We start from the raw sequence: 26,928 nt of genomic DNA, 5'->3' as shown, positions 1-26,928 counted from the left end.
ATTGTGGGCGATGTGTAACTCGTTTTCCCCGACTCTCAGTTTGAAGAAGGGTCTTGACTCGAAACATCACCCATTCCTTTTCACCGGAGATGCTGTCTGACCTGCTGAGTTACTCCAGCTTTTTATGTCTATCTCCAATGCAGGATAATGCATTTTCCAGCTTTTTGTACCTCTCCTCGGTATAAAGCAGCATCTGCAGTTCCTTCCTACACATTTTGTCCGCTCCACCACAGCCAAATCTCCTCAAGGTGTGCCTACTTTGAAGAAGTTGTCCCCTACTCACCGACGAGGGTTCTGCAACACCCTCTCTTGCTGCTCCCGTGATTCCTCCTGCTCTCCAACTCATTGTTGCTTTTCGCATATCTTTCATTCATCTGATCTGTACCTTCTATGTCTCTTATTTCCCTCTTCCCTGACTCTCAGTCTGAAGAATGGCCGCGACCCAAAACGTCACCTATTCCTTATCTCCAGAGATGCCGCCTAATCCATCTTCAATGCCTTTTTTGTCATTGTCCTCACATATAATAATTCACCTGTGACCAAAGCAGGTTATTAGCATGGCACTCATTTCTGCAGGAAAAGATACTGCTTGGTACCCTACATCAGTCACCAGGCCTGAGTCACGGCAGTGAGGGCTTGTGGAACGTAGAGTGTGGGGCTCACGTTACTGCTGAAGAAGGTTCCTGACCTGAATCATTGCCTATCCATTTCTTTCACAAATGCTGCATGACCCATTGAGCTAATTTATGTTTAGCTCAATGCTTCATAATGTTTGCTAAAGTTCGTAAAGTGCTTCATAAGCATAGTTTAGTTTAGTTTAGAGATATAGTGCAGAAGCAGGCACTTTGGCTCATCGCATCCACGCTGGCCAGTGATCCCCACATACTTACACTATCCTACACACTAGGGACAATTTACATTTACACCAAGCCAATTACAAACCTGTAAACATAGAAACATAGAAAATAGGTGCAGGAGGAGGCCATTCGGCCCTTCGAGCCTGCACCGCCATTCATTGTGATCATGGCTGATCATCCCCTATCAATCACCCGTGCCCGCCTTCTCCCCATATCCCTTGACTCCACTAGCCCCTAGAGCTTTCTAACTCTCTCTTAAATCCATCCAGTGATTTGGCCTCCACTGCCCTCTGTGGCAGGGAATTCCATAAATTCACAACCCTCTGGGTGAAAAAGTTTTTTCTCACCTCAGTCTTAAATGACCTCCCATTTATTCAAAGACTGTGGCCCCTGGTTCTGGACTCGCCCAACATTGGGAACATTTTTCCTGCATCTCGCTTGTCCAGTCCTTTTATAATTTTACATGTTTCTATAAGATCCTCCCTCATCCTTCTAAACTCCAGTGAATACAAGCCTAGTCTTTTCAATCTTTCCTCATATGACATCTTTGGTGTGAGGGAGGAAACCAGAGCTTCCCGGAGAAAACCCATGCAGGTCATGAGGAGAACGTACAAACTCCATACCACCGTCTGGATCGAACCTCGGTCTCCGGCGCTGTAAGGCAGCAACTCTACCACTGCGCCACAGTGCTGCCTGTTAAATATCGACTGTTTGCATCACGGCCTGGTTCGGCAAAGTGACCGCAGGAATGAAAAAGATTGTAATAAAGTGGTGAACACTGCCCAGTCCATCGCGGTTACTAATCAGAGCGATCAAAAAAGCAGCCAGCATCACCAGAGACCCACACCACCCTGGACATGCTCTCATTTCACACTTGCCATCGGGAAGAAGGTATTACTAAACTAATTTTCAATGACATAATAAAAAGCAGTGTTGTGCTCATGAATTTCTACGGTTTGTAAGCTTCTTCCAGGCTTATAGCAAAAGGAATGCGTTACTTGCAAAACATTTCTTCGAATAACAGAGTGTACAAGCCCAGCTGCTCCACTCTCTCAGCATATGACAGTCCCGCCATCCCGAGAATTAGCCTTGTAAACCTACGCTGCACTCCCTCAATAGCAAGAATGTCCATCCTCAAATTAGGGGACCAAAGCTGTACACAATACTCCAGGTGTGGTCTCACTAGGGCTCTGTACAACTGCAGAAGGAATCGGTCCCTTCATGATTCACGTCTCTGAACTAAACTAAAACTAAAAAAGTCAAGGTATGTTCTGTGTACAAGTATAGTGAGGTACCAGAAACAAAGAGAGTCTTGCTTGCACCAGCATCACAGGAACCTAAACCCCGACAACACACAATAACATCAACTGTATGTCAATTACACATCAAATCTACAAGATAATGAAAAGAAATACAATACTGTGCAGAAGAAAACAAGACATCAGTGAAAAATGCACTTGGAAAAATGTCCATGGTGGTGGAAGAGGCCCCCAGTGTTCCATTGCCATCGCTAAGGTAAGGTTAGGCTTGTGCACAGAGAGTGGTGAATCTGTGGAGTTCTCTGCCACAGAGGTATTTGAGGCCAGTTCATTGGCTATATTTAAGAGGGAGTTAGATGTGGCCCTTGTGGCTAAAGGGATCAGGGGGTATGGAGAGAAGGCAGGTACAGGATACTGAGTTGGATGATCAGCCATGATCATATTGAATGGCGGTGCTGGCTCGAAGGGCCGAATGGCCTACTCCTGCATCTATTTTCTATGTTTCTGTGTGCAGGTGGGCTCAGGAATCCGATAGTCATTGGAAAGAACTTTTCCAGCTTTATTCTCCCCCCCCCCCCCCCCCCCCCCCCCGCCCCCTCCCTCCCCACTATCAGTCTGAAGAAGGTTCTTGACCCAAAACGTCACTTATCCATGTTCTCCAGGGATACTGCCTGACCTGCTGAGTTACTCCAGCACTTTGTCCTTTTTTTATTCCTTTGTCGTGACTCCTTAACCCACATAATATTGAATATAGAATCCTAAATATATCAAACCACTCTTTGAAATTGCTCCATCATCTCTCTTCATTCTCCTCCAGCTTTGTTTCCTAGTAAGTTCTAGGAGCAGAATTAGGCCATTTGGTCCATCGACTGTACTCCGCCATTAAATAATGGCTGATCCATCTTTCCCTCTCAACCCCATTCTCCTGCCTTCTCCCTATAATCCCTGACACCCGTACTAATCTAGAATCAAACAATTTCCACCTTTAAAATATCCCTTGACTTGGCCTCCACAGCCGTCTGTGGCAATGATCATAGATTCACCACCCTCTGACTAAAGAAATTCCTCCTCATCTCCTTTCTAAAGTTGCATCCTTTCATTCTAAGGCTATGACCTCTGGTCCTAGACTCTCCCACTAGTGGAAACATCCTCTCCACATTCACTCTATCCAGGCCTTTCAGATACATTTCAGCTTTGAGATTCGGCCTTTTTGTGGACTACCTTCTGCTGTGCCCCTCGTAGAGTTGCCAACATTCTCACTCCCAAATAAGGGACAATAGGTCAAAATAAGGGACAAATTCCCGACGGCAATTCGGTGATTGACTCGGCCGTGGCTGGGCGAATGATGAGTTGGCCCGGGTGCTGGACTGCACACGACGGCCAGCAGGTGGGGCCAGCTGAGGAGTTTTGGCCCGCGCAACGTCACGTGCAAAGTCCGGCGCCCCATCCAACTCATGAACCGATGATCGGGTGGTGTCGGCAGTAAACTAAGGTCCGAAGGTAGGACAGCTGGCTGGGCTGCCGACCGACGGGGCCACGGGCGAGGCAGCTGCTCTCCATGGGTTGCACGACGTCTGGGCGGGGCCGGTCGCGGCGTACGGTCCCCTACACCCGAGTAGTAGCGGTCAAATACGAGACAAGGGCGGTCCCGTACGGGACAATCCAATTTAGCCCAATATATGGGATGTCCCGGCTAATACAGGACAGTTGGCAACACTAGCCCCACGTCTGGAAGAGCCTTTCATGGTCTCGGCCTGACATAGTATCTCTCGCTAAAGCACCCTGCTGCTCTTTTTCTATGTTCACATTTAATTCACCTTCTCAAAATCTATCCAGCCAGCTTTCACTCACTACATCAACCGACTCCAACTTGTCCAGAACGCAGCCGCCCGACTCATCACCCACACCAAATCCTGGCATCACATCACTCCAGTCCTCAAACAACTTCACTGGCTTCCCATCTCCCACCGGATCAACTACAAAATCCTGATCCTCACCTACAAAGCCCTCCACCATCTGGCCCCCCCATATCTCACTGACCTCCTCTCCCCCTACCAACCCTCACGGTCCCTCAGATCCATATCAGCCGGTCTCCTTTCCATCCACAAGTCCAACCTCCGCAGTTTTGGGGACAGAGCCTTCTCCAGGGCAGCTCCCAGACTCTGGAACTCCCTCCCCCAACTGATCCGCAATTCCGTGTCCCTCCCCATCTTCCAGTCCCGCCTCAAGACCCATCTCTTCACCTCTGCCTATCCTTAGTCCCCCTCCCTTTTCATCTGTGCTTGAATTGCCTCATATTGTGTTTTGAATTGAATTCTGTCTTTACTTTGTGTACTAGTCATGTCTCTACTATTTATTTCATTCCGCTTACATGTTTTTCCTCTACCTGCTAAATTTTTGTAAGGTGTCCTTGAGACTCTTGAAAGGCGCCCATAAATAAAATGTATTATTATTATTATTACTAATGTCGCTCTCTAAGGCTGGGTGTCCATTCCCTAAAGGGCCTGTCCCACGAGCATGCGACTCCATGCGGCAAGCACGACCTAACGTGGTCGCTTGAGCCGTATGGCCTAGCGGGGCCGGTCCCACTGCGATCGCCGGAGCCGTATGGAGTTGTGCGGAGCTGGTCCCGACATCGCGCGGGGCTCCAAAAAACTGACACTGTTCAAAAATTCCGCGCAGCAACGGTCTGCCGGCCCGCAGCCGCCTCGACGCCGTACGTCACGCGCGAACTTCCCGCGGACTTCGTTCGCACTTCATGTCACTCACTCGACCTCCGCGCGGCCCCCGCGTCTGGTTAGGTCGCGCTTGCTGCATGGAGTCGCATGCTCGTGGGACGGGCCCTTTACTCATTCCTATTTATTTTACTTTCCACCCTCGACTTCGTGATCTTTTATATGTTAAAGAAACTATACGTAGGTGCAAGTTGCTGTTGATTTCTAGTGGACAATTCTCCCCTGCAGTGTCTAAAGGGCAATTGATGCAAAATGCTAATGTACTAATAGTATTCAGTTTCTTGGGTCAGTTTATTCAACTAATTGTTCACAGCAGGTAGGCAAAGGGGATCACGGTGAAAATGGAGAATTGTGTGCCCTTGAAACTTGGAGTGAATAGAGACAATAGATTGTAACAATGGGACACACACAACAAAAATCTAAAAGGCTTTTAAAAATAAGGTTCAAAGCACATTCTAACACATTTGCAGCCTTTGTCAACACTGAAGCACAGAATTAAAAAGTGAGAGACAAAACTAAAGGGATAACAATACACACGTGCGATCTTGACCCGAAACGTCACCCATTCATTCTCTCCAGAGATGCTGCCTGTCCCGCTGAGTTACTCCAGGTTTATGTGTCTATCTTCGGTTTAAACCAGCATCTGCTGACCGGAGGTGTTCAGCGAAACGATCAGTCCGTCTTAACCAAGCTGATCTCCCGGTGGCCCAGCACTTCAACCCCCCCTCCCATTCCCAATCTGTCCTGGGCCTCCTGCATTGTCAGAGTAAGGCCCAGCGCAAATTGGAGGAACAGCACCTCATATTTTGCTTCAAATTGGAAGAACCACTTCATCCTCAGTAACAATCAGTACAGGAGCACCTCAAGGGCTGCGTGCTCAGCCCCCTGCTGTACTAACTCTATACCCATGACTGCGTAGCCGGACATAGTGCGAACTCCATCATCAAGTTCGCCGACGACACCACTGTGGTTGGACGAATCACAGATGGGGACGAGTCAGAGTATAGAAGAGAGATCGACCAACTGACCAAATGGTGCCAGCACAACAACCTGGCTCTCAATATCAGTAAGACCAAGGAACTGATCGTGGACTTTGGCAGGGGAAGGATGAGGACCCACAATCCTGTTCATAGGTTGATGGTGGAGAGGGTCAATAACTTCAAATTCCTGGGCGTGCATATTTCCGAAGATCTTTCCTGGACCCAGCATACCGATGCAATTGTAAAGAAGGCACATCAGCGACTCTACTTCCTGAGAAGATTACGGAGATTCGGCATGTCAAAGAGGATTCTCCTAAACTTCTACAGGTGCAGGGTAGAGAGCATTCTGACTGGTTGCATCGTGGCCTGGTTCGGCAACTTGAACGTCCAGGAGCAAAAAAGACTACAAAAAGAAAGTTGTGTCCACTGCCCAGTCCATCACCGACTTTGACCTCCCCACCGTCGAAGGGATCTATCGTAGTCGCTGCCTCAAAAAGGCAGCCAAAATCATCAAAGATCCACACCATCCTGGCCACACACTCATCTCACCATTGCCATCAGGAAGAAGGTACAGGAGCCTGAAAACTGTAACGTCCAGGTTCAGGAACAGCTTCTTCCCTACAGCCAAAATAGTAAGATTAAACGAGAACTTACCAGTTTGAAGTTTGATCTGTATTTTATGAGGAGGAACGTTGAGGGAATACGTGAAGAACCCGCTTCCAACGCATGCGTGTCATTCTTCAAAGCAGCGGTGTGAGGTCACAGAAACTATAATGACCTAACATAGTAAGATTATCAAAGAGATACCAGTTTTGATATGATCATAGGAGGGTGGGAGCGGAGGGCACGTATTCCCTCAACGTTCCTCCTCATAAAATACAGATCAAACTTCAAACTGGTAAGTTCTCGTTTAATCTTACTATTTTACTTCGGAGTCACGTGAGTGACTACGTGAAGATTTCAAAGCTCTGTGACCTCATGCCGTGGAACGAGTCCATGCTTCACAACTGCCTTGGGTATCGGGAGAGAGTATCATTAGCAATTTTAGACACACTTATACAAAGACTTGTGTGATATAACGAGAAAATACATTTATTAATTGAAATCATAGCCCTGTAACCCTTCGGGCAAATTATAATATTGAACGTAAAATGCTTTCCGAAAATGATGATGATGGCTCCAAAATTGGTTTATTATAAAACCTTTGGAAAGTCCTTTCGGATGACCATCCTGCTATTCTGAGGATTTGGTCCGTGGGTACCTCAGAATTTTTGCTGCGGATGTTGCTGCAGCCCTGGTGGAATGAGATTTTAAACAATTAGTGTTTATTCCTGCCATCTTTAGGACACATTTGAGCCACCTTGAGATAGTTTGGGTCGTGACCCTTTTGTGCGGTTTCTTGTAAGAAATTAACAAAGCCATTTCCTGACCTCGAATGCTCTTAGTATATTCCATGTATAATTGGATATGTCTTGCTATACACAGACGTTCGTCATATGGATATGCCATAATTTCAATCACTTGACCCGATGAACCTGGTCTGTTTGTTTTATTAACTCATGTATGACAAACACCAGTTTCTCTCGTGAGATGATCAAGGAGTCCAGGCTCAGTTTGCTTAATGACTGGACTCGTTGTGCAGTAACTAACGCCATGAGCATAACCATCTTCATGGTCAGTTTCTGCAGTGATAATGCTGTTTATGGGCCACCAGCTCCTCAGCATGTTTAAAACGACACCCACATCCCAGATTTTGGAGTACCTGGTTTTAGGGGGATTTGCATTGAATATGCCCCTCATAAGTTTTGTTACCAGGGGGTACGTTCCCACCGTGTGCCGCTCCGTTCCTTGTGATAGGTAATTGGAGAGTGCACTTCTGGCACTATTGATGGCACTGTAGCCCAATCGTTTATCATAATGGAGGTTTGTTAAGAATTCCAATACGGCCGGAATGTTCTTGGCCCTTTGGTCTAGGTTGTTGTCAAAGCAGTATATGCCCCATTTCTTGATGTGTCCGAGGTACTGCTTCCGTGTTGACAGTCTTTGTGCGGATGTGATGAGATTCATCGTCCTGTCTGACAGCCCCATGCCGTGTAGTGGGTCTTTCAGACTCTACAAATCAACAAATCCATAGTCTTATGGCATGGGTGACTGCCCCCCTCCAGTTACTGGATGAATTAATAAATTCGGGCTATGTCCAATAATGGAACATGGTTCTAACACCATCCCCTGTATGACCGAATACCACGGTTGAGTAGGCCAATCGGGTACTATGAGAATCCCAGATGCCAAATATTGTTGAATTTTCCTTTGTACCCGATTGATGATGCAGAATGGGGGGAAAGCATAAAAAACGGCATTTCCCCCCAATGCAGTGAGAAAGCATCTGTAGCTTCTGCCCCGGGGTCTGGTTCCCAGGACACATACCTTAGTAATTGGTGATTCAACCTGGATGCAAAAATATCAATATCTGGTCTACCATATTTTGCTGTAATTTCAGCAAATACATTTTTATTTAACATCCATTCCGTGTTTTCATTAAATTTGCGTGACCTGGTGTCTGCCACTGAATTTAGCTTACCTGGTAGGTATGTTGCCGATATCCAAATGTTTCTTTGGATACACCATTTTGTAATACCATAGACGAGTTGTCAATAATGATGGGGTTGGAGCAATACCTAATGCTATGTTCCCACCACTGTAGTTCAATTATAGCTTCCGTAGGCAGCTCCGTAGGTCTATCAAAATGACCTTTGTTAAATTTGAGTGCTCTAATTTTTGCTCTTTGCAAATTTTGATAATGTAATGGCCCAAAATGTGTGGCCGGGAATGTAGCCACAATCTTCCCAATTATCCGGCCTACCCGTCTAATGGAGGGTCTGTTGGTGTTAAGAAGCTCGCTGCAATCCTCCTGTAGGGCTGCGGCTTTATTTATTGGTAAAGTTACTAACATATTGACCGTGTTAATGGTGAATCCTAGATAATCCATATTCGTTTCTGGTATCAATTTACACTTAACTCCATGTCTGTGTTCCCCTCTGATGGGTACTGTATAGTATGCATCTTTTAAGTCAATGCTTGTCATATAGAAACCAGCTGATACTAATTCTTTAGCAGTGATAAAGGTATCCATCTTAAAATGAACATATTGAACGAATGTGTTTAGGGTTGAAAAGTCAATGATAATCCTGCAACCCCCATCTTTTTTATTTTTAATAAATATGTTTGATACAAATTTTAATTGTTCATGAGTAGTATGCTCAATCACACCTTTTGTATACAATCGTTGTAGCTCCATGTGGGCTTTAGATTGTTCAGTTTTTGTAAGGACGAAATGCCTTTCTGGTGTATGTTGTACTGGGGGGTTATTGGGATGAGTAAATTCTATCAGACAACCCTGAATACTGCTTAGAACATACGAGTCTGTAGTGATTTTACACCATTCGTCACTGTAGTATTGCAACCTCCCTCCCACCGTCGTGGGTCCCTTTTTTACAAAAGAACCACACCCACCTACCTCCATGGTTACTGGTGGTTGTATTATTTTCTTTGTTTTTTGAAAAAAGGGGGTTTTGTTTTTATTCGTGTTCGTGGTTGTACTGGAGGTTTAGGCTTCCGCATCTTCCAGGGTGGCCGTCCCTGGCCATACCCTAAAAGAAGGCTGCTGCAGGTTCTATTGGGTTCTGGCACTGCCACTGATATAAGCCACACTTTTCGGTCTTCCATGTGGCTGGTACCGTGATCCAAAATAAGCCTTTGCGCTGGTTTTGATGAGCCCCAGTGTCTTGGCTTCCCCAAATAAAAGGGTTGGGGTTTTAACGGCTCTTTGTTTGCAAATTGTTGCATATTTAGAATCCAGTGCTGGCTGAATAGCAGCCCTCCGCATGCTATTCAGCTCATATTGTACATTACAGAACAGGGCTAGTGCGTCTTGGTGGCCTTTAGTTTGCTCTGTTTTGTCCAGGGTGCGGATGTAAGCTGTGATCCCTGCCGTAAGCCCCTTTAAGGCTTTCTGGATTTTGAGATCATGGTTCCTGATGTCCTTCCCCATATGCTTCCAAATGCATTGGTTGACACTGGGGATTTGTAATACATCACAGTTACCAGATGGCAGATGTCTGGCCAGTGTCTCTGTGAATATTTGTTGTTGGAGTTGATGGCCAGACATGTAGTTAATACTGGCTGCCATCCTGGAATCCAAGTCTGCCCCTGTTTGACTTGGTTTGAAGTAATCAGCCACCATGTCCAGCAGTGTATGTTTTTCTGCAGATTCAGGATCATGGGAAGCTGTGTGATCAGGGTCTGGCCCATCAGGGTCCTGCCCACTCTCCTCCGAAGAGGTCGAGATTTCAGGGGGTCCCTCACGGGGTACCCATATGGGGCTTGTCTGCCCACTGTGGCTAGTCTCCACATTCATGGGACTGCCACTGTGAAGGAGCTCCTCCAGCAGCTCCTTTAGACGGTGAGCTGCACTTGCTATTTTTGGATGCTCCCATTCCTGCAGCCTTTCAGCAGTGTGCTGCTCTTGTCTGTATCCCAGCTGTTCCCGTCCCCGGTACTCACGGGTGCTGGTTTGCGGGCTTTCCTCGTCCCGCCGCTGGCCACACCGGTCCTGACTGTCGGTCCACGTCTGTTCCCGGTCAGTTGTTTCTCCTGGCTGCTCCGTATGCAGCCACTCATAGCGGGTTTGTTCCGTCTGCCGCACCCGTTCAGCCCTGGTCCGATATTGATACGGGCTGGTCGCCCGCTGCTGCTCCAAGTCGGGCTCTGCTAGATGGTGCGTTTTTGTTTGAACTTTGCCTCCCGGCCGGTGAGTAAGTTTTGTCGGTGCCAGAATGATTTCTGGCACAGCTGATTCCTCTACCGAGGCCTCTAGAGCCGACGGCTGCTGTCTCTGCCGTTCATCCACGTTTACAACGCGTTTCTCGGGCAGCTTTTTTGCAGACCGCTTCCTTTTCACTCTGTCCATTTTTCTGTGAATAAAAATGCAGAGTCCTTACCTGCCTTTTGCTGGTCCTTTTTTCCTTCTCCCGTTACGGGTGGACGACCTCCACCCTTCTGTTGACTCGTGCAATGCGTGTAGCGATATGTCACGCATGCGTTGGAAGCGGGTTCTTCACGTAGTCACTCACGTGACTCCGAAGTAAAATCAGGCTATTAAACTCAACAACAAATAATCTCTGAGCTCTGAACTGCAAAAGACGATATTATTATTGCACTATATTTGTTATTTATTGAACTTTATCTTTTTTTTCTATTCCCCCGTTATGCACTATGTTTAGATATTCACATATTCTGTTCTGCTGCAGCAAGTAAGAATTTCATTGTCCCATCCGTGACATATGACAATAAAACACTCTTGACGACTCTCTCTCTTCATTCCCTCTCCCTCTTCCCAGTTCTCCCACTGTCTCCGCCTACATTCTTTCTTTGTCCCACCACCTCCCCTGATATCAGTCTGAGGAAGGGTCTTGACCCAAAAAGTCGCCAATTCCTTCTCTCTATAAATGCTGCCTCACCCGCTGAGTTTCTCCAGCATTTTGAGTCTACCTTCGATTTTACCAGCATCTGCCGTTCCTTCTTAAACAAGGTCAGTGTGGGAATGGGAGGGGAGTTTCAGTGTGGGAATGGGAGGGGTAGTTTCAGTGTGGGAATGGGAGGGGTAGTTTCAGTGTGGGATTGGGAGGGGAGTTTCAGTGTGGGAATGGGAGGGGTAGTTTCAGTGTGGGAATGGGAGGGGTAGTTTCAGTGTGGGATTGGGAGGGGAGTTTCAGTGTGGGAATGGGAGGGGGAGTTTCAGTGTGGGAATGGGAGGGGGAGTTTCAGTGTGGGAATGGGAGGGGGAGTTTCAGTGTGGGAATGGGAGGGGGAGTTTCAGTGTGGGAATGAGATTTGAGAATTAAGGGACAAAAGTTGAGGGGGAACTTCTTTACTCAGAGAGTGGTAGCTGTGAGCTCCCAGTGGAGGTGGTGGAGGCAGGTTCGATTTTATCATTTAAAAATAAATTGGACAGATATATGAACGGGAAAGGAATGGAGGGTTATGGTCTGAGTGCAGGTAGATGGGACCAGGGGAGAATAAGTGTTCGGCACGGACTAGAAGGGCCGAGATATCCTGTTTCCGTGCTGTAATTGTTATGGTTATTATGGGAATGGGAGTGGAAATTTTAGTGTGGGGATGGGAGGGGGTTAAAGTGCTGTGTATTGAGTATTTTGCACTAATATCTTTTTCCTTGCACATTCTTTTATTCATTAATTTGTAGTATTGATGTATAATTTATGCATGAATTACATATAATTTATGCTTTTGTGTGTTGTCCATAGGTCTGTGATGCTGTTGCAAGCAGGAATATCATTGTACCTGTACCTCACCGTACCAATGTATCTATCTAAATATATAAAATATAAAAACTCTCATCTTGTATGTATGTATGTATGTATATATATACTAGAGCAAGTGGGACCCGTTGGGTCCCTGTCACACGGGAGAGCTGGTCCCCGAACGCAATATTCCACCACTCACCCATAGCTCCCTCCGGCGCAGGCGCAGCTGACGGGTTCCCGTTGTGGCGCGAGTCATGGAAACCCTCCCCAACTGCGCCTCGCCATCCCTCTTCCTACCCTATACACCTCCATTCCCCCTCATCTCCAGCTCCTCCTCTTCACCCTCACTCTTTTCCTCCCCTCCCCCACTCCCTCATGCACCTCTCCCTCCATCTCCTTTCCCCTACCCTCATTCACTCCCTCCCTCCCTCCCTCCCTCCCTTCATAACCCTTCTCCCCTCCCTAACCCCCCTGACGTCATTGTGAGGTGGAAGCTGCTGTGTTTTTGAAAACTTTTTTTTAATGTAAATGAGATCCCATTATGATGTCATTGTGGGATGGAACACTGCTGATGGGCAGTTTATGTTAATGGGATCCCATTGTGACATCATACGCTGCTAACTAACAGTGCAGATGGAAGAGATTTTTGTCAAAGTGGGGTTTTGTAAAGTTTAAAATGTGTACCGTTTTGGCGTAATTTCAGGACAACAGACACGCACACAGACAGACATAGAAACAAACAAGATGAGAGATTTAGTAATATACTAGACCAAGTGGGACCCATTGGGTCCTTGTTACATGGGAGGGCTCGTCCCCGAATGCATTATTCCACCACTCACCCATAGCCCCCAACTTCGCAGGCGCGGCTGATGGGTTTCCGCTGTGACACCAGTTGTGATATGAGTCACGGCAACCCTCCCCAAGTGCGCCTCGCCATCGCTCTTCCTACCCCAATCCTCCTCCATTTGCCCTCATCCCCAGCACTTCCACCCCTTCCTCTTCACCCTCCCTCTTCCTTCCCCTCTCCATCCCATTGTGATGTAATTGTGAACAAAATCAGAACAATTTGAATAAAAGAGAATACTGTTGTGTTTTATTGTGATGTCATTGTGGGGTCCTGTTTCCCCAATGCAATATTCCACCACACCCATTCCCTCAACGCAAACCATTCCCCCAACGCAATATTCCACCACTCAACCATAGCCCCCAACTGCGCAAGCCCGGTTCATTTCCCCGCACCCCCAACACACCCTACCTATCCTCTGCACCCCCCTCTTCTTTCCCCTCTCCACCTTCCCTCCCACATTCCCTTCCTCACCTCTCCCTCCCTCTCCCCTACCCTCAGTCACTCCCTGCCTCCGTCCATCCATAACCTCTGTCCTCTCCCTACCCTACTCCTCTCCCTCTATCGCCCTGCACCCTCCACTCCTCACCTCTCCCCTATCCCATTCCCCCACTGAACACAATGTTTAAATAACATTTCTCCACCACCCCTCCCTCACTCTCCTTGCAACAATGTAACAAATCTCTCATTGCACTGGGAGTCCTGTCATTTGTTAACATTGTAACAGGCAGGGCAAGTTTTAAAATGAAGTTTGATTTTTTTAAGTGAAAAGTTATTTTTTTAAAGTTTAAAATGTGATTAACGTAAAATATAACATCAATCTGTATGGAATACTGCTGTGATTTTGAAAACTGATTTTTTAAAATGTAAATGGGATCCCATTGTGATGTCACCGTGAGGTGGCACATGGATGACAGGCAGTTCATGTAAATGAGATCCCATTGTGACATCATACGCTGCTAATTGCCAGTGCAAGTTCAAGTGATTTTTGTCAAACTGGATTTTGTAAAGTTTAAAATGTGAATAACTTGTAAAATATACTGTCAATTTGAACGAAACTTGATACACCACACCACAGGACAATGCTGAAGAGATGGGATAAACATTGTAGCACCATCATGCACTGTTTCGGGATAATTTCAGGACATCACAGACACGCACAGACAGATATAGAAACATACAAGATGAGAGTTTTAGTAATATACTAGACCAAGTGCAGACCCGTTGGGTCTGTCCCCCCCCCCCCCCGTAGTTGCGGGAGGGGGGGGGCGGCATGCGGCATCACACACATAACCACCCACACGCACACAATAACTACCCCCCCACACACACGCTAACTACCCCCCTTGATATTATATTAATATTATTAATTTGCTCTTTTTACCCCATAACCGCCCTATCTACTGTCGCATAGCGCCCAACTCGCAGGCGCGTCTAGAGAGGGGGGGCGGGGGTAGAGAGTGAGGGCAGAGATAGAATGGGGATAGACAGAGAGAGAGGGGCCGAGACAGGTGAGTAAGGTGGTCCAAAATTTATAGTGCTATATGTACCATTTTGGCATAATTTCAGGACCAGACAGACAGACATACACACACACACACACGCATAGAAACAAACAAGATGAGTTTTACCAATATACTGGACCAAGTGAAACCCGTTAGGTCCCTGTCACACGGGATGCCTGGTCCCCCAATGTAACCCTTTCTCCAACACAATATTCCACCACGCACCCATAGCCAACAACTGCGCAGAGGCTGCTCATTTAGCCTTATGCACCCTCTCTCATTTTTAAACGTTAAAAAAAATGCAATTGCACTTGCTAGCTAGCAGAACTCAATGTACTGTGACTTAAAAAAATGCATTTGCACTTGGTAGGGCTAGCAGGACTCGGTGTACTTGGATAACAACAATGTCACGAGGAGGGCTACAATCCCATTGTGATGTCACAGCTGTAAGCACAGGAAATAAGCAGTTATTTTTTTCCAAGTTTCTTCAGATTTTTGAACATTTTGATTAATAACTAGAGAAATAAAGTATGCATTTTTCAGATGGCGATTTCTGACTTCAAGGGATAAATCTCTACCAGAATATGTAAAAATGTTACCATTAGCGCATCATATTTTCGAGAAGATGTGATTGCACACGAACAAATAAATACACACACATACAAGATCAGAGTTTTAATAGTTACTAGACCAAGTGGGACCCGTTGGGTCCCGTCCCCTCAATGCATATTTGCGGGGGGGGGGGGGGGTGGCCTGCGGCGTCACGTACACACTAACCATCCCCCCATACACATATACACTAACCACCCCACACACACACACACTAACCACCCCCCCATACACATATACACTAACCACCCCACACACACACACACTAACCACCCCCTTGATATTAGAGACAGAGAGGGAGAGATAGACAGAGACAGAGAGAGGGAGAGGGAGAGGGAGAGGGAGAGAGACAGAGAGAGAGAGAGAAAGGAGCAGAGATAGATTAGAGGGCTCGTCTAGGGAGGCTATTTGGGTGGAACTGAGAAATGGGAAAGGGGTAGCAACACTTATAGGGGTGTATTATAGACCGCCAAATGGGGAGCGAGAATTGGAAGAGCAAATATGTAAGGAGATAGCAGATATTAGTAGTAAGCACAAGGTAGTGATTGTGGGAGATTTCAATTTTCCACACATAGACTGGGAAACACATTCTGTAAATGGGCTGGATGGGTTGGAGTTTGTAAAATGTGTGCAGGATAGTTTTTTGCAGCAATACATAGAAGTACCTACTAGAGAAGGGGCGGTGCTGGACCTCCTGTTAGGAAATGAGACAGGTCAGGTGGCAGAGGTATGCGTTGGGGAACAGTTCGGGACCAGTGATCACAATACCATTAGTTTCAATATAATTATGGAGAGGGTCAGAACTGGACCTAGGGTTGAGATTTTTGATTGGAGAAAGGCTAACTTTGAGGAGATGCGAAAGGATTTAAAAGGAGTAAATTGGGACATTTTGTTTTATGTGAAAGATGTGGAAGAGAAATGGAGTACATTTAAAGGTGAAATTTTAAGAGTACAGAATCTTTATGTCCCTGTTCGGTTGAAAGGAAATAGTAAAAATCGGAAAGAGCCATGGTTTTCAAGGGAAATTGGACACTTGGTTCGGAAAAAGAGGGAGATCTACAATAATTATAGGCAGCATGGAGTAAATGAGGTGCTTGAGGAGTATAAAGAATGTAAAAAGAATCTTAAGAAATAAATTAGAAAAGCTAAAAGAAGATATGAGGTTGCTTTGGCAAGTAAGGTGAAAGTAAACCCAAAGGGTTTCTACAGCTATATTAAGAGCAAAAGGATAACGAGGGATAAATTTGGTCCATTAGAGAGTCAGAGTGGACAGCTATCTGCAGAGCCAAAAGAGATGGGGGAGATATTGAACAATTTCTTTTCTTCGGTATTCACCAAGGAGAAGGATATTGAATTATGTGAGGTAAGGGAAACAAGTAGAGTAGCTATGGAAACTATGAGATTCAAAGAAGAGGAAGTACTGACACTTTTGAGAAATATAAAAGTGGATAAGTCTCCAGGTCCGGACAGGATATTCCCTAGGACATTGAGGGAAGTTAGTGTAGAAATAGCAGGGGCTATGACAGAAATATTTCAAATGTCATTAGAAACGGGAATAGTGCCGGAGGATTGGCGTACTGCGCATGTTGTTCCATTGTTTCAAAAGGGGTCTAAGAGTAAACCTAGCAATTATAGACCTGTTAGTTTGACGTCAGTGGTGGGCAAATTAATGGAAAGGATACTTAGAGATAATATATATAAGCATCTGGATAAACAGGGTCTGATTAGGAACAGTCAACATGGATTTGTGCCTGGAAGGTCATGTTTGACTAATCTTCTTGAATTTTTTGAAGAGGTTACTCGGGAAATTGATGAGGGTAAAGCAGTGGATGTTGTATATATGGACTTCAGTAAGGCCTTTGACAAGGTTCCTCATGGAAGGTTGGTTAAGAAGGTTCAATGGTTGGGTATTAATGGTGGAGTAGCAAGATGGATTCAACAGTGGCTGAATGGGAGATGCCAGAGGGTAATGGTGGATGGTTGTTTGTCAGGTTGGAGGCCAGTGACTAGTGGGGTGCCACAGGGATCTGTGTTGGGTCCACTGTTGTTTGTCATGTACATCAATGATCTGGATGATGGTGTGGTAAATTGGATTAGTAAGTATGCAGATGATACTAAGATAGGTGGGGTTGTGGATAATGAAGTAGATTTTCAAAGTCTACAGAGAGATTTATGCCAGTTGGAAGAGTGGACTGAAAGATGGCAGATGGAGTTTAATGCTGATAAGTGTGAGGTGCTACATCTTGGCAGGACAAATCAAAATAGGACGTACATGGTAAATGGTAGGGAATTGAAGAATGCAGGTGAACAGAGGGATCTGGGGATAACTGTGTACAGTTCCCTGAAAGTGGAATCTCATGTAGATAGGGTGGTAAAGAAAGCTTTTGGTGTGCTGGCCTTTATAAATCAGAGCATTGAGTATAGAAGTTGGGATGTAATGTTAAAATTGTACAAGGCATTGGTGAGGCCAATTCTGGAGTATGGGGTACAATTTTGGTCGCCTAATTATAGGAAGGATGTCAACAAAATAGAGCGCGTACAGAGGAGATTTAATAGAATGTTGCCTGGGTTTCAGCAACTAAGTTACAGAGAGAGGTTGAACAAGTTAGGGCTTTAATCTTTGGAGCGCAGAAGGTTAAGGGGGGGACTTGATAGAGGTCTTTAAAATGATGAGAGGGATAGACAGAGTTGATGTGGATAAGCTTTTCCCACTGAGAGTAGGGAAGATTCAAACAAGGGGACATGACTTGAGAATTAAGGGACAGAAGTTTAGGGGTAACATGAGGGGGAACTTCTTTACTCAGAGAGTGGTGGCTGTGTGGAACGAGCTTCCAGTGAAGGTGGTGGAGGCAGGTTCGCTTTTATCATTTAAAAATAAATTGGATAGTTATATGGACGGGAAAGGAATGGAGGGTTATGGTCTGAGCGCAGGTATATGGGACTAGGGGAGAATACGTATTCGGCACGGACTAGAAGGGTCGAGATGGCCTGTTTCCGTGCTGTAGTTGTTATATGGTTATATGGTTATATGGAGAGAGAGGTAGGGAGGGGGCAGAGAGAGAGAGGGGGGCAGAGAGAGAGAGAGACGAGCAGAGAGAGAGAGAGAGGGAGGGGCACAGAGAGAGAGAGAGGGGGCAGAGAGAGAGAGAGAGAGGGGGGGGGAGGAAGAGAGAGAGGGGGCTCTCTTGAAAACATCCAGTGAATTAGCCTCCATTGTCTTCTGTGGCAGAGAATTCCACAGATTCAGAACACTCTGGGTGAAAGTTTTTTTTTTCTCATCTCAGTCCTAAATGGCCGACCCCTTATTCTTAAACTCTGACTTGAACTATAATGGAATACCTACATGAACAAGTGCATCATGAACAATTCTCAAGAAGTTTCAAAGCTATCCACAACAAAGTGACTGTTTGCTTGGCACAGCTCTCATCTTGAACACTTCCATTGTCAGAGCAGGACGGCTGTGGTACGTACCATCTCTGATCCTTCAATGATTCTGGTGGTCCTTCAGCAAAAAGCAAAGAGCTTAAAGAGCTCAGGAGTTCAGGCTGCATCTGTGGAGGGAATGGAGAGACAAAGTTTTGCGTCAGGATCCTTCTTCAAGAATCTTGCTATTGAGGGAGTGCAGCGTAGGTTCACGACGTTAATTCCCGGGATGGCGGGACTGTCATATATTGATAGAATGGAGCGACTGGTTCTTATTATATGTTCTTATTGAAGCATAAAACTCATCGCCATCATCTCTGAGAAAGTCCTTCAGGCATGAAAATTAGGAGCAGACGAGGGCATTCGATCCAATTTGAGATTCCAGCTACAAAGACAGATGTGTACAGCAGTTCGTTCTTCCCCCGCACAATTAAAGCATGGAACAGCTGGTGAGCTGGTGCAGCAGGAACAACCTTCTCCTAAATGTGAACAAAACCAAGGAGATTGTCGTCGATTTCAGAAGGAAAATTCAGCCCAGTCACACTCCACTTTGCATCAACAACTCAGCAGTGGAGCAGGTGAAAAGGATCAAGTTCCTGGGGGTGCATATAACGGACACCTTAAACTGGTCCACAAACATTACATCTCTGGCAAAACGGGCACAGCAGCGGTTGTACTTCCTCCTGCAGGTTGAGAAGTTTACACCTCCACCCTCCCATCCTCGCCACTTTCTACAGAAGCACAATTGAGTCGGTCATGACCAGCTGCATCTCTACGTGGTGCGGCAGCTGTACAGCTGCGGACTGGAAGTGCCTTCAGAGAGTGGTGAGGACAGCGGAAAAAATCATTGGGACTTCTCTTCCTTCCATCATGGACATGGGGTACAAGCGCTGTCTGATTAGAGCTAAGGGCATTACCAGAGCCCCCACACACCCACAATTCGGACTGTTTATACTGCTTAACTCTGGGAGGAGGTACCGCAGCATGAAGCGCGGGACAACCAGGTTCTGCGACAGCTTCATCCCCCAGGCCATAAGATTACTGAACAATCAACAAAACCTGAGGCTAGAACTTTTTAAATATCGACACTTTTTAAAAACTTTTTATATATATTTATTTTACAGAACCATGCACATGAGGCATTTTTATGGACGCACCTAGCACTTTTTACTTTTACTATTTACCTGATTGGAGAGTCAAATGCAACGAAATTTCGTTCAAGGTGCACTGTGTCTAGGTGTATATCTGAATGACAATAAAGTTTTCATTCATTCAATCATTCAATCATTCATTCATTCATTCATTCATTCATTCATTCATTCATTCATTCATAATCTCCACCCTACTATAGTTACCCAACCAGATGCAACTACATTTAAGGTAGCTCTTTCTTCCCAAAAACCCTCTCTGGCTTAAGTCCTCCTTTTCACCACCTCCAGTTTAAATTCCATTTGGAATGTTTTGGAGGACCAAGAAACCAAGACCGCTGTGAGGGACGATGGGAGAACAAAGGGGGTCCCGGTATGGGGGAGAGGGGGGGGGGGGCACTCTAGTGTTTGTTTGTTTGTCTTGTTCATTTGTTCAGGTGAAGGCCCTGGGCACACGGCAGCTTTTTCATTTTGTTTTCACTTTTACTTTCAAGTTTTTGTGCACCTTGTGTGGTGTGACTGTCAGCAGACCGATTTCCCTCCGGGGGTGAATAAAGTTTTATCGTATCGTATGTATATCAGGAAGGACACTCGAGAAACTTCCTTACTCTCCGCTAAAATAACGGCACGGAATCTTTTTGTATCCAGTGGAGAGGTCGGTACGCAAGTGATCCAGCGTGGGGGAGCAACCGAGAGAAACGGGAGCGACCCAGCATTGGGGGGAGAAACGGGAGCGACCCAGCATTGGGGGGAGAGGGGGAGCTGAGAGAACAGAGGGACCATTGGGGGCTACATTGAACACTTTGTGACTTACTTTGTCAGCGCTCTATACGTGGCGACACTTTGCATACTCACATGTGATAATAAAATATCATGAATTCAAAACACAGAACCTTTATCAGTACAGAATCCCCTCCACACTTCAATTAAATATTACATCATCTTGTAGTCAATGCCTACTGTGTTCTGTTGTGCTGAAGCAAAGCAAGAATCTCATTGTCCTATCAGGGACACATAAACTCTCTTGACTTGAGACATGACTTGAGAATTAAGGGACAGAAGTTTAGGGGTAACATGAGGGGGAACTTCTTTACTCAGAGAGTGGTGGCTGTGTGGAATGAGCTTCCAGTGAAGGTGGTGGAGGCAGGTTCGTTTTTATCATTTAAAAATAAATTGGATAGTTATATGGACGGGAAAGGAATGGAGGGTTATGGTCTGAGCGCAGGTATATGGGACTAGGGGAGAATACGTTTTCGGCACGGACTAGAAGGGTCGAGATGGCCTGTTTCCGTGCTGTAATTGTTATATGGTTATATGGACTTGACCTCTCTGGTGTAGGATTTAGCCCATGATCTTCTGACTCTAAGTGAGGATACATACATAGATAGATACACAGATAATAGGTGCAGTAGGCCATTCGCCCTTCGAGCCAGCACTGCCATTCAATGTGATCATGGCTGATCATCCACAATCAGTGCTATCCATTGAACCAGAACTGACAATCCTTTGGCTGAGACTGTGAGGGTTGGTCACTGAGTTGGAACTCTGTCCCAGTCGCTTTGCTTACAGGCAAGCTTGCATTTGGACTCATGGGCCAGTGTGTTGCTCCTGCCATTATCTCAAGCCCAGTAGATTATCAGAGAAGCTCTTTGTGAGTTTTTGATGATTGCGGAGTTGAGCAGACGCCACCCTTCATAGTTGCTCTCTGTCTAAACACAGAAAAGATTAGCAGATATCATCACCCTTATGCTTTCCCATTTGTGAATGTTGTGCGATTCAAATTAGATTATCTTGGCCAAAGGGCAGAAAACATTTTATTCATGATACTGGAAATAAAATAGCATGTTAACAAATGCAATCTGCAGCAGTTTTTAAGCCCGATATGGGCTGACTTTGTAGCAGACATAACCTTTGCATGTATACATGGTGAGTGAGTCTGTACATGGTTAGAGTTGGCATCTTGCAGCAAGATTCTGGCAGTCACAAACCTGCAATACCAAACTTTACCTGATGATGGCATCATGAGGAGATTAGTCCGGGGCCCAGTTCTACTTCTAACTAACAGTGGATTAATAACAGTACTGTGTGGTAAATCAATTTTTCCACATTTTTGAACACTTCTCGAGAAGGATATGTTATCCAAATTGCCTGCTTGATTTCACAAATTGTTAATGTTATAGCACTGAATTGCCTGAATACTGATGAAGAGAATCTGGAGAAGATCCATGCCTTTTAAAAAAGTTAGCTGTTTAATAGGTTCCAGACATTGTACTCTTGTGGTATCTGGCACCACTTTGACAGCAGTGAAGTTAATGGCCCTCTGCACTATCTGTGCACAGAATGGCATAGCAGCTTGAGATGGGAGACAGATACAAGGTTTAATGCAGATATCCATATGTTGCCAGCACCGTTACTCCATTCTTCCATCATAAGGAATAGGAGTAGAATTAGGCCATTCAATAGACAATAAACAATAGGTGCAGGAGTAGGCCATTCGGGCCTTCGAGCCAGCACCGACATTCACTGTGATCATGGCTGATCATCCCCAATCAGTACCCCGTTCATGCCTTCTCCCCATATCCCTTGACTCCGCTATCTTTAAGAGTATCTAACTCTCTTGCAAGCATCCAGAGAATTGGCCTCCACTGCCTTCTGACAATAGACAATAGGTGCAGGAGGAGGCCATTCGGTCCTTCTAACCAGCACCACCATTCAATGTGATCATGGCGGATCATCCACAATCTGAGGCAGATAATTCACAACTCACTGTGTGAAAAAGCTTTTCCTCATCTCCGTTCTAAATGGCCTAACCCTTATTCTTAAACTGTGGCCCCTGGTTCTGGACTCCCCCAACATCGGGAACATGTTTCCTGCCTCTAGCATGTCCAATCCCTTAATAATCTTATATGTTTCAATAAGATATCCTCTCATCCTTCTAAATTCCAGTGTATACAAGCTCAGCCGCTCCATTCTCTAAGCATATGACAGTCCAGCCATTCCAGGAATTAACCTTGTAAACCTACGCTGCACTTCCTCAATAGCAAGAATGTCCTTCCTCAAATTTGGAGACCAAAACTGCACACAATACTCCAGGTGTGGTCTCACTAGGGCTCAGTGCAACTGTAGAAGGACCTCTTTGCTCATCAAGTCTACTCTACCATTCAATCATGGCTGATCTATCTCTCCCTCCTAACCCCATTTTCCTGCCTTCTCCCCATAACTTCTGACACCCAGCTTTCCAAAAACACATGTTTGGCTCACGATTGAAATATATTGAATGGTATTAGGAAGCTGCATTTGTGTGGCACAAACGCTAAAAGTCAAGCCTTTTCTCCTTCAGACCGAGCACCTATTGACTGACCCGATAAATGTTAAGATGTGTAGAAAGGAACTGCAGATACTGGTTTATAGACACCAAGTGCTGGAGTAACTCAGAGGGCGTCAGGCAGCATCTCTGGTGAAAAATGATGGGTGTCATTTTGAGCTGGGACCTTTCTTCGGGCTGAAAGTTGAGGGGAAGGAACTAGAGGTAAGAAAAAGCCAGCACAAAGCAGGATGGGCTACAGATGACCAAGGAAGGGTGGAGCCCATAATGGCTGGAAATGTCTTTGTGCCAGTGATGCTGCTGCACATTATAATCTGAACCTCACTGAACTTGTGCATATGTCAATAAACTCCACTTGACTAGAATACAGTTTATATATTTATATCATGGTATATGGACACACTGATCTGTTCTGTAGTCATGCCTCCTATGTTCTGTTGTGCTGAAGCAAAGCAAGAATCTCATTGTCCTATCAGGGACACATGACAATAAACTCACTTGAATCCCTTGAAACTTGAATCTTAGAAACATAGAAAATAGGTGCAGGAGGAGGCCATTCGGCCCTTCGAGCCAGCACCGCCATTCATTGTGATCATGGCTGATCGTCCCCTATCAATAACCTGTGCCTGTCTTCTCCCCATATCCCTTGACTCCACTAGCCCCTAGAGCTCTATATAACTCTCTCTTGAAACCATCCAGTGACTGCCCTCTGTGGCAGGGAATTCCATAAATTCACAACTCTCTGGGTGAAAAAGTTTTTTCTCACCTCAGTCTTAAATGACCTCCCCTTTATTCTAAGACTGTGGCCCCTGGTTCTGGACTCGCCCAACACTGGGAACATTTTTCCTGCATCGAGCTTGTCCAGTCCTTTTATAATTTTATATGTTTCTATATCTTGAATCTTTCACACTTCTGGCACTGACTCAACTATTGCAAGTGCTGAGTCTCATTTCTTCAACTTCCAATTGTTGAGGAGTTGAAAAATTTCAAAATTAAATTTATTTTATTCCTTTTCTTTCAATCCTTCCCCGCCCCTCTTCAATTATAGATTCCAATTCCTTACTGCACCTTCAGCACATAATTTCACATTGAATTTTCCCACTCTCATTTGCACATTAAGGATTCTGAAAATATTTATTGCTTGGATTTCTCCCAGAGTTCAAGACTGGGGAACGTTATCCCAGGCTTAAAGGATGGACATTTGTCTGAAGAAGGGTCTCGACCTGAATCGTCACCCATTCCTTCTCTCCAGAGATGCTGCCTGTCCCGCTGAATTATTCCAGCATCTTCGGTGTGAACCAGCATCTGCAGTTCCTTCCTACACATTTACTGTAACATTTCTGAGGGATGGAATCCCCCAATGCAGAAAATTGTTCTAAGATCTTGTGTTTTTTGCAGAGATCGGATGTGGAAGGAAATTGAGACTTGATCTTGAGAATTAGACTTGTTCTTGTCAAATGACAGAGCAATTTGAAGGGTCAGATCATTTGCTCCTCCGCCCATTTCGAGGAGAGAGCTTAAACTAACCGGTCGTCTACCAGTGCAGGGCGGTTTTCTTTGAGAAGCCCAATAACCAAATTCCATTTTAGTTTGGAAAATCGTTCTCTATTTCTTGCCTCAAACACAGCTGGGCTGTTCTGGGACCAAGAGTGACCGCCGGAGTGTTGCCTCCAGCACCTTCAAGTTCGGCTGCAGGAGGTGGCCCCGGGATACAAATGCGGTCGGGTAAGGAGAGGGACGTGGGTTTGTTGGTCGAGGGTGATGGAGGAGGCCGTGTCGTGGCCTGGATCTTACCTGGATCGGGAGCTGCTCCAGTACGTCCAGCATGGCGCCCGGACTTTGGAATTCTTGTAAAAGGTGCCAAAATATCACGTGTACCGAGGCCCAGTGAAAAGCTTCATGGTGACTCGTGCGTGTGTGATCCATGCAAAATGAATCTCAGTCCGACCGGGAAGCACTGCAGAGGGTGGTGAAAACTGCCCAACGCATCACCGGTTCCTCACTCCCCTCCAAAGCAAGGGATGTCTGCGTTGTCAAGGACTGCTCTCACCCCAACCACAGACTGGAGGCGCTACAGGTCTCTCCGTTGCCGGACCAGCAGGTCCAGGAACAGCTTCTCCCCTGCGGCTGTTACACAACTGAACTCTGCACCTTGGTGATTGCCAGTCAACCCCCCCCCCCCCCGGACACTCCTTCCCCCAGAAAAATTGCATTACTACTACTGTTGTACATATATATATTTTACTGCTCATTATTCTATGTTGGCTCTTCTGGGTGAGATGCTAACTGCATTTTGTTGTCTCTGTACTGTACACTGCACAATGAGAATAAAGATTGAATCTGAATCTGAACCATTCCTTGTTTCTCATGCATACTGTCTCAGTCCTTACAGTGGTAATCTCTCAATGCATCAATCTGATGCCTAGAGGAGGCACTGTTTTCTTGCCCTGGTTAGTTTGGTGCCAGATGTCCTCTTTCACTCACTGTGATTGAATCAGTGACTTGGCACGCTCAACATTTAAAACCCAAACATCCATGGGCAAATCTAACGGAAGATTCCCTCCAGCAGGAAAATCTGGCCAATTATATTTTTCAACTCTCCTGCTGTGTCTAATTCAGCGTTGGACAAGGGGGAAGTGTAACTTATTTTCAAAAGTCTTATTACTCTCCTGTAATTCCAGTTACAGGAAAACCAGTATCCAATAACGTCTGGAGTCCGTTTCAAAACTGAAGTCTTCAGCAAACATTGTCGTATTTATACAAGGGGATTGAAAGATCCAAAACAGCAAAGAGCCAAAATGTACGTGGGCTATTAATGAGAGAAAGAAAAACAGAGGGCCTGAATAAATGCAGACAGACAGCTTGTGGATACGAGCTTCTCCAAGTCCGAACCAAGCCAGCCCAACATTTAAAGATCCTAAACCCATCTGAGGGTCTCGACCCGAAATGTCAGTCTAAGGGCCTCGACCCGATACGTCACCTATTCCTTTTCTCCAGAGATGCTGCCTGACCCGCTGGCTTACTCCAGCATTTTGTGCCTCTCTTCCGTGTAAACCAGCATCTGCAGTTCCTTCCGACACAACCTTCAGAGCATTGACAATATCTGTTAGCTTTGGGCGTTTTGAACCCAACAAAATCAAATTATTTGCAAACGTTCTACTTATTATTGCAATCCTAATATTTATAATTGCTGTAATTGTTTGTACTGGTCTGCTCTGTAGCAGGAGTTTAGCTTTTGGATGACAGTGAAGGAAACAATGCTTCTTTTCAAACAACTATGATCAATAGACTTGAGTTAATCATCACAGCACATTCAGAGGCCCCAGGAGTAAATTAATGTTAGTGCACATATCTAGTCTGGTCAGTGCCAAAGATCCAGATTGCAGAGATCAAAAGGACTATAACAATTAACAATGTTCAAACACAATGTCATCCATATTTAGTTAAGGCTTTGCACTTAAATAGTCAGTTTGATAGTCACTCGTGGAAATGTTAGGTATTGTAAAACATCAAGGCTGCTTATTGCATGATCTTCGACCACAAGCAGACTAAAAGCCAAATGCACAAGCTGAAGAGTATTAAGACATGGCTGCTCGCCACCTTTCAAACTGAGGATTAAGGGACACTGTCCCATATCATCACAAAAAATACCAAATTTAGGATCTTTTTCTGTTTTATAAAATAACGGTCGAGCCTGCAAACTTTGCCTACGAGAGGTATGGAATATGATGAAAATAAATATTCCGTGTGGACATTTGTTTGGGTATCACAGCAAACATGCTTGAAAAATATCAATATGATTGCCAGTAAAATAATGAAGGGGTTGAAGCAAGTAATGATGTCAGAAAGACAAAAGAACACTTTGTAACTTGAAGGTCAAATCTTTAGGGTAATTTACAAAGACTGACATTTGGACAGCG

General features: G+C 45.4%; 1 long non-coding RNA gene across 1 annotated transcript; it reads right to left on the bottom strand.

Moving 5' to 3' along the window:
• Positions 1-357: 357 nt before the first annotated feature.
• On the bottom strand, positions 358-26,026 carry LOC116970753. The gene is made up of 2 exons (XR_004411302.1): positions 25,989-26,026; positions 358-454 (listed from the first exon to the last, which is right to left on the bottom strand). It is a non-coding gene; the product is annotated as an uncharacterized LOC116970753 (long non-coding RNA).
• Between the last annotated feature and the right edge of the window lie 902 nt (positions 26,027-26,928).

Source organism: Amblyraja radiata, chromosome 3 (genome assembly GCF_010909765.2).
Source record: "Amblyraja radiata isolate CabotCenter1 chromosome 3, sAmbRad1.1.pri, whole genome shotgun sequence".
Taxonomy (NCBI): domain Eukaryota; kingdom Metazoa; phylum Chordata; class Chondrichthyes; order Rajiformes; family Rajidae; genus Amblyraja; species Amblyraja radiata.
The sequence above is the reverse complement of the archived record's forward strand: the minus strand, read 5'-3'. Positions and strand labels throughout refer to the sequence as shown.